An 8,916-nucleotide genomic window follows, 5' to 3' on the forward strand; every position below is an offset into this window, starting at 1 on the left:
TCTATGTGACAGCCCCATATTCTGGGGAGAAGGAGGGGGCGGGGGAAGGAAGAGGTCTTTTCAAATCTTTTGGCTCAAAATAAAAACTGAGCACTTCAGAAAATTCTTGTAGAACAAAATCAAGCCTGTAGTACTAACATGTAAAAAATCTAGTGACAACATACAAATATAAAACTGTATCAAGAAAGACATGAAAGAGTAATCATACCATTGATTATAAAGCCAGAAGCTCCTAGATGGAGAAACTTTTTCTGCAATACAGCTCAGCTCACTGTATCTTTCAGTTTTCCCACAGTGAAGTTTTTAATGCATCACTGAGTCAGCATGTTGGAAGAGATGGAATTTAAGTTTAAAAAAAAAAACAATTAACAGAAGTGCTTCCCATGATAGGTGAGCAGATGCTCCCTTCCTCGTTACAGGACAACTGTAGGAGAAGATCAGTGATGATACACTGGACAGCTCATTATTTGACAAAGTATTAAAGTAGATCACAAGTAAAATAAGAATAGGACACTTTTACAAAGCAAAATTTGTTTGTGTGGATTTTCCAAAAGTAATCTAACAATTAAAAGGATTAATAAATACTTCAATTATTTATGTATAACCATTCTAATAAAAACTTCCTGTCTTGATTCAGAAGATGCACATAAAATTAAGCTTACCATTCCTCTTTGCAGAAATGTTTGAGGAGCTCAGTAAGTTATGCCAGCTGTCAGTGTTATGGTGTGGAATCATTCATGCAGGCCTGCTGTGTGTCTTTGTCAATTATTAACTTACTTGCCCGATGGCAAGTCTCTCAAATGTTCTAAATAAGGTTATGTAGGAACTGTGAGATGGTTTTTTTGTTCCCTTCAATAAAGCAAATCTGCTTAAAAAAAAAAAGAGGTCTCCTGAGGAAAACAAACAAACAAAAGCAACCCTAAATAAATTTTCCACTCAGAAGATATTTAGCATGATCAAAAAGATACTTGAATGTAATAAAAATATTGCATTACTATTTTTAAATATTAACTTGATCAAGGGCGTGCTGCAGGTATTTTGATAACCTGATAAAATAGCAGCCTATCAATTGTGTGGACAAACGATTAACTGTCGTACTATTGTGAAAGAGGCTCACAACTTGCCAGACACTTGTGATACTTTAGTATTGCGGAAGTGCAGAATTGGATTGTGTAACACAGTATCATCCAACAAAGCAAGCAAAGTGTAGAAATTAAGCAGATCTAACTCATTAAAATAGTTTTAATTTATGGGCATATATACTTCACAAGGTATTTATTCTTTCTCATGCTCTGTAGTCCTTAAGTAAGGCTTGATTTCTACAAAGATGTTCTCCAATTTACTGAAGCAAAATTAATAAGGAAACCTGTCAAGGCCTTGGTTTTGTGCAGTGCTAACCACCCTGATTCAGTAAGGCGTTGAAGCATGTGTCTAATTTTCAGCCCTCAAGTAACACATAACCTCTTATGGAGAGGTTGAGTGGGAGTCAGTAATATTGGAATAGAAATACACTTAGACAAAAATAATGCCCCTGGCATTCCTGCTGAAGCACCGATAAGCTAAACAAAACACTTTTCAAAGACTAATAACCGGATGGGATTTGTAGCATAAACAATGCTCCTTGTTAGTCACCAGTCCCTAGGGCATCTTCCTCACTTCGTTAGAGATAAATTGGCAACAAATGAAATACTGTATGTGATTTCCTGCCCTGGGTATGCATGCATGCTTGCATGACAGTGTGATAGCTGTCATTTATTATTTATCTAAGTATGTATACAAATCTACAGTGTGATTTAATTACTTGCTGAAGGTGCCAGACTAACAGACGCAAAAGCCAGAGCTGTTTCTTTTTCCAGAGAACTGACGTGGGGTGAGTAGTGACATCCTTTGCAGGCTGTTCTACTAAAGTGCTTTACCCCAGTGGACTCCCCAACTCCCCAAGTATCTGAATATAGCTCATTCTCTCCAATCTTTTCCCAGCTGCTCCTCTCTGCTCAGCATATTAAATCCATACAGGCTGATAACAAGGATGTCAGTTAGTCCTTGTAAAGAGCCTGATTTTTAGACAGGAAGGTTATTCACTGGAAAATCGGTTTGAACACATGAAATTATTTTTGCTAGGTCACACAAGCATTTCATTACAGCTTACTAAAGAAAGGATTGGGGTTGTTTTAATACCAAAACTCCCTCTGACAAAATAATAGCAAAAAACTGTGGACTTTCCATGAAAGTGAAATGAACCCAGATGATCTCCTTTTACTTGCCAAGAGCTGTATGCATTTGTGCAACATCTCTTGCAGTTGCTTCCTTACAGATAGGTTATTCTTGGAAACTGGATGGTAAAAGCTGCATTGTTTCAATAAGCAGGATTATGTCTTCATTTTTTTTAATAGCACTCAGCCTATTTTTCCTCAGTTATCATTAGAGTTCAAGTGGTCAAGTAGTTCCATCAAAGTCAACAGTTGGCTTCAGTTGGTCTGTTCATGCCAATCACTTGTATTACTACATTATGTGGAAAGTAAAGTTTCCTATTCTACTTCCCAACTAGAAGTTGGGGTTGAGACATATAAAGATGTGAAACAGTGCTTCCTGACAGAGTTTTGGAGCAGAGCCTATTTAATGATATTTGACACAAAGTCAGGGGTTTAAGGCTGAGACTGAATTCTGCATTATGAATTCCCAGTGTGTCCCATCTGTGACCTAATTCCATTCTGGGAAGTAAGAGTGGTAAATGCTGGCTGCTGGATACATAATACATAGGTAGTGTTACAGTGTTCTGCTGAAATGAAGATCCAGGCTATCAGAGCTGCTTTTGACACAGCACCTAAGCAAGAGGAAAGTGTATCAGACCAGCTGTCAGTGAACTGCATCAGAAAGCAAGGGAAAAATCTTTTTAAATGGAAACACAGGAGAATGACTAGCAAAATGAGTGCATTGTAACTTTTATCTTAAAAGAATGATTCAGGCACAAAATGAAGTTTCATTGGAAATGCCAATTCAAATAGTTGTAACTGCCCTGGTGCTGCTGAAGAGTGAACAATCTGGTAAAAGGAGGCTTGATCCACCTGCTGCAGGAGTTAGATTTTGCTCTGCAATACAGAATCTTAAAATCTAAATCAAAATATGTTAAAGACGTTTAAACAAATTAAAGCACGTATTACAAGAAGAAAGAATTTGGTATAAAAATTACAGGGAATCTGAACTTATTTTTGAGTCATACCTGCTAACTTGCTGAATTCAACATGCTGTGGTGAGCAACAGAACAATTCATGCTATGCTTTACATATCCTGCCCAATTTAGCCGTGGTTGGGTTTGGAGCATTGCTGTGTCACTTAATAGCGGGTGATAGCTATGATGTTTTCACCTAGTGCTTTTGGTTTGAACGCAGTTTTCTTCTTCAACTAGAGAGTACTATTTAAATACTCTACTTCTAAAGCATGTATTTTAGTAAATTACTTCCAACAGTGTATAGATGTTAAGAAAAGAACAGTCAAACGTAATGGGAACGAACAGGTTATTAACATTTTATTCAGCTAATCTTGAATACTGATGGTAATGCTTCTTAATAGTAAGTAATATGGAACATAGTTTTGAAAATTATTGTCTTTTGAGAGATCAAGAATTTTACCATAATCAGTTTGTGAGTGCAAGACAGACTATATGGCAGTACCCTGCCACAAAATCAGTCTTTGTGATTGCTTCTTGTGACCTCGTCTACTGTACACACACAAACACACACAAAAGATAAGAGTACCAAAATAGAAGTGCAGATATGTGTGGAAAAGTAAACAAAATGCCCAAAATAGAAAAGAGCAGATAGGAGATTGACAAATGTTAGGAAAATGACTGAGGAAGGTGGAACATGCTGGGAAGGAAGGCTACAATGAAAAAAATGAGGTCCCATTGAAAAATAATGTTAGAGAAGCATAAGTACTTCATCCTGCTGAAGTAGCTGTTCATGACAGCTCCTGATTCTGAGATATTTTCCTGAGAAGATGGAGGTAGACCATTCCTTAAGATCTTAACCATTTTTTTTCTCCTTCTGTATGAAGCCAAAGATACAATTAGTTTTCCACCTGACTTTGTTTCCAGCATTGTTTTTTATGGAATTTTGGGAGATATCAGGACTTTTCTTCTGTGGCATTATCTCCATGCCTTTTCATCCACTCCTTGCTTGGTAATTATGGAATGCTGAAGCAGATATTGTCTGTCACTCACTGCACTCATCTTTTCTATTTCTTTAAGGAGTGATCATGTAAGGTCATCTCTTGTCTTCCTTTCTTGACCCTGCAAAGTGAATTTCCTTTCTCATTTCTTCCACTGCAAGGGAGAAATGAGAAAAGAAATTCAAAGAAATTCAAAGGAAAGGGCCTCAAGTGGAGAAAGTATTTCCAACAAATATGGAAGTATTTGAAAGGCACTTATTCCATGTGGAAATATATCTACCTTTCAGAAAAGCCCAAATACAAGACTCCTTTTAAGAATATACTCCCATACCAAATATTAATTTTCAGAAATACTTAAAACATCCAGAATTCCTAATGTTTTTCATAATGAATGCATTATAATGCTTTTCATCCCCTGCAACAGACAACTCTTTTGAAGTATATTACAAAATAGATACTTCAGTTACATAGTAAAAAAATCTTACATTCAGAATTATTACATTGCTCCCATTTCTCTGAGGGTATAACTGACCTGGAAAGCACTGTAAAGCATTTTCAAAGAAAAATCAATAGAAACTCCTTCAAACACCTGAGATACATAGACATAGTAGCATATTAGTCATTCTGGTTAATTGTATCATCAGCAAAACAGACATAAGTCTATATTGTGTATCTTCCTTCCCCTCATAAGGGCCTCAAAGATAACAGAACCTCCTGACCTCACCAAAAGTCATACAAGTGCACAGACCTGAAGCTTCAATGGTTGGCTACCCTGGTCAGCACTTCAGTCATCAGTACTGCCTCTTTTTACTGTTTCTGTTCGGTTTGGTTATGTTTTTCCCTTCTTTTAATCTCCTCTGGATGTTTTTTCCCAGCTAGAAATAAGGAGGTAAGCCAGTGGTAAAGTTGTCTGCATAGCTCCCTTTCTCTGGTAGTTGCCACTCGTGTAAAATGCAATTAATGGTGAGATTGGAAAGCAATAATGAAATTAGCTGTTCCCCCATTTCCTAAGCCAGTGCCCCAAATGAGTAAGCAATAGATTGGCGTGACTATTCCAGTTGACATAGGTCTCTTTGGTAACTTTATAACAAACCGTCAGGCCATGGGGGTGCAGCAGTGATCACAAGACACAGCACTGAGTGCCAGTGACCTGCAGTTCTGTCTATTGAGCAATCAGGAGACACATACCTGTGCAAGACCAGCAAGGGTATTGATGAAAATTTTCAGTCAGTCCAATGAGTTTACATTAGAATAATGTGTATTTTTCTTCATATTCTATGATTTCAGGTGTTCAGTTATGCTCAGTATATGTTTTTTTTTTTTATTACAATAGCTTCTAAACTGGCTATATCTTGAGGATAAGCAGAGAACAAGTGTTTTTTTTTTTTTTAATGAAAATATTAAGAACTTCCAATATAACGAGAGCTTGATTGAGAAGGCAGTGGAATATATATACCAGAGGAATTATGAGAGGACATGAAGGGACATGTGGCCCAAGAAATACAGTAGGTATCAAGAGTGACAGAATCTTTACAGAATACATCACTTTGTATTCTGTAATTACCAACTGCATGCATTTTGGTAATAGATTAGTTAATTTTTGCATCTGAAACACTCAAATATGCTTTTGCTCCACAGGATGTCAAGAGGCTTACTTGATGTTTCTGAAGCTTTTGAAAGATGGTAGGTGTAGTGGAAATGCTAAGTCATGGCCTGAACCAGTGATAGAGCACCTGGTGGGAAGGCAGGGTCAACACAGGAGCTCAGGTGCATGCAATGTACTTGAGTGATTGGAAGGGGTGGAGTCAGGATCCACCCTTCACAGACCTTATTTAAGGGTTAGAAGTGGAGGAGAAGGTATCTTTTGCTAGGGATCCCTGCCTACCTGAGGCCTTCTGTAGGTAAGAAGCTCTTTTCCTTCACTTCTGCATCTGTGGCTGCTGCATTTGAGCTTATTCTCATTTGCTGTAGCTAAAGACTGTCACCTCGCTATTATCATCCCATTGTAGCATTATAGTAGGGAAGCGCATATTTCCATAAATTGTATTTGTTGAGCTACTTAATATGATAGAAAAGCTGAGATTCACTCTTCATTTCATGTATTCTAATGGCTAAGAATGTGCATGTTACATAACTAGCCACCAAGTGTCACTGTTTGGTATTATTCATTTCAATGTCTCTGTTTCCAAGTGCTTAAAATCTGTCCTAAATGTAGACCTACAAGTCAGGATTTTCAAGCAAGAGCAAGAATAGTGTTAAACCACAAGAGATATGTATATTTGCCATACAAATCACCAACAAGTACTGTCCAAACTAAACATTCAAATTATCGGAGACACTATAAATCCTATTGGAAATTGAAGGTTTTATGTCTACCGATTTAAATTACTGTAGTAAATGCTGTTCTTTATTGTTACGAAAAGTAGACAGCCCTTACTAAAAGACTGTCAGATATTTCTGTCAAGAAAGCAAAGGAAGCATCAAAAAGAGTGGATGTGTTTTAAATAAGTTCCTATTACAACAAGTCACTTATCTTGACTTTAAAATGTAGGTAATAGGAGACATAAGATGTCACAAGATTGAACTACAGCACTGGCGTGAGGTGCCAAACTAGATTGGAATGTTATTACAGGTCATAGTCTTTTGTCTTGATTGGCACAAAACCAGAATTTGCTGACAATTTTTCAAGCGAGCTGAAGGTTGTGAAGAAACTTCCAGCTAGGATTAAAAAAAATAAAACCTAACCACCTCAACTCTACTTAATTTAGACAGCTTCTCCTTCTTACTACTACTTCTACTCCATCATTGAGCTCTACGGACGGCTGGCCTGCACCCTTTTACAGCCGCAACTGGGAAGATACAAAGTTGCACGCATTTGTATTGCAGTTCTCTGTAGCGTTCCTTGGAAACATTGTTATTTCAGTGAGCACTCCATCATAGAGAGTCAGACATCTGAAGAGGACGCAACAGCCACAGAGTATCGGTGAGCCCATCTACTCTGATATAAACCCAGATTACCAAACGTGTACATTTTGCCTTTTCTTTGCAATTAGCATCTATCCTACAGATCTCAACAAACCTTCCTGTACTACCTAATCCGTATCACCTTTCCAGCATAACCACCCCAAATAAATAATTCCTTGATACTTTTGAACTAGTAGCAGCCCTGAAATAAGGGCTATTAGAGCTTGGTGTAATCAGACACTTCCCTTCTGTCTGTACTATACAGCCCTCTAGAGGGAAAGTATTCTCTGCAGTATTTTCTGTATTTATGGGAGATGACCCTGCTGAAACTAGAGTGCGTTGTCAGGGCCTTGAGTGCACTAACAGGCCTTAGTGGCATCACCTGGTGCCTTTCTCCACACCCTCTTCCCATGAGACCAGGAATTCTATTTAAACTCAGCCCTGGGCCTTCAGCTCAGTTACAGCTATGTGTAGCTATGGACTTCGCTGACCTGGACTGTGACCTGTGGAATGAGTTCCCAGACTGACCTCAAAACTATTTCATCACTGTGCTGATCATGGGACTGTGCCTGACCCTGAGCAGTGGGTTGCCTTCCTGGCTTCTATACTTGTCTCATCATCACGAGGCACGGTGTACTTGCCTCATCACTGTGGACTTGCCTTACCACCTGCACTCATGGCTGATGAACCCCAGCTTACCTGCCCTGCTTAAGTACTGTGGCATGGGGCCTGTTTGCTCTTGTCTCTGTGTTCCCTGGAAAGCAGCTGGTGGCCTCTGGCATTCATTGGCATGTGTAGCATAAACCCAGGGAAGAGGAGCTGCCTGCAGAAACCATATAAAGAAGCTGCGTGAGACGTTGAATCTGTAGAAGTGTACGTGAAATGAGCAGGAGGGCGTGGAGAATGATACATGTGTGGGAATTGAGTGGGATATTGCATAAAAGGCTGAGTATTGATGTGGTGTTTCCTGCAAAGGGAATGACGTTAAATACCGGGGGGAAGGAGTAGTAGCTAAATGATGGAGCCTGATGGGCAAATTAAAAAATAAAAATGGAAATAATACAATAAAACAAATAATTAAGAAAACAAATGTTCTCAGCAGTACAAACCCTAGTGCAGAAGCCTGTGGGACTTCAGTGTTTAAAAGCAAAACTAACATGAAAACCATCAAACAAAAAAGCCTGTTTTAAATGAGCTTCTTGTGTTGCTGGACAGCTTTAAGAGAGGAAGGTCACGTCAGTACTGCCCAATTCATCGACTACAATTTTAACCTGCCGAAGAAGAATCAGTAACAGAGGAGTAAAGTGCGTATCTTAAAAAACAGTCAAAAATGTATCTGGTATCTTAGGGTATATTCAATGAAGTGTCATGAAGGAATTTTGAGAGCTTTATTCAGGGATATTTCAGAAGGGAGTTTTAAAACGGGTTCTGTATTTTAAGCAATTTTTGCCCTGAAAGCAGCAGTGCAGCTGGTGCAGACGGGCCGACCTACCTACGACTTGGCCACGCGCAGCCCTGAGCCACACCAGCAGCTTCTTGCGGCACCGGGCCGGTTTGGCGGCAGCCGCCATGTTGTGGCGGAGCGGCACCTCCTGCGCAGGGCCCGCGGCCGCGGAAGGAGGTTGGGAGCCGTCGCCACCGTCTCCCGGCCCACGGTGACCGATCAGGTGTGTCACCTGCTACCGAACGGTCACGCATCCTCGCCCTGCCCACACGCCCGCCGCAGCCGACCGCTGAGGTAAACCCTGAGGTAAACCGCCGCCGAGAGGCGTAGCCCCGCCCACA

General features: G+C 39.6%; 1 non-coding gene across 6 annotated transcripts in view; it reads right to left on the bottom strand.

Moving 5' to 3' along the window:
• Window positions 1–8,916, bottom strand: part of LOC100859636 — a 58,327-nt gene that overhangs the window by 48,993 nt on the left and 418 nt on the right. For 3 of the 6 annotated variants that reach the window (XR_005861970.2, XR_005861969.2, XR_005861967.2), the window contains exons 1-2: window positions 8,624–8,903; window positions 7,831–7,954 (exon numbers count right to left, since the gene is read on the bottom strand). This is a non-coding gene — a transcript (RING finger protein 170-like). Of the gene's footprint in view, window positions 1–662; window positions 4,322–7,830; window positions 7,955–8,623; window positions 8,904–8,916 lie in introns of those variants that run through there. The other 3 variants (XR_005861968.2, XR_005861972.2, XR_005861971.2) reach the window with 2 other exon arrangements.

Source organism: Gallus gallus, chromosome 8 (genome assembly GCF_016699485.2).
Source record: "Gallus gallus isolate bGalGal1 chromosome 8, bGalGal1.mat.broiler.GRCg7b, whole genome shotgun sequence".
In the NCBI taxonomy this organism is placed as follows: Eukaryota; Metazoa; Chordata; class Aves; order Galliformes; family Phasianidae; genus Gallus; species Gallus gallus.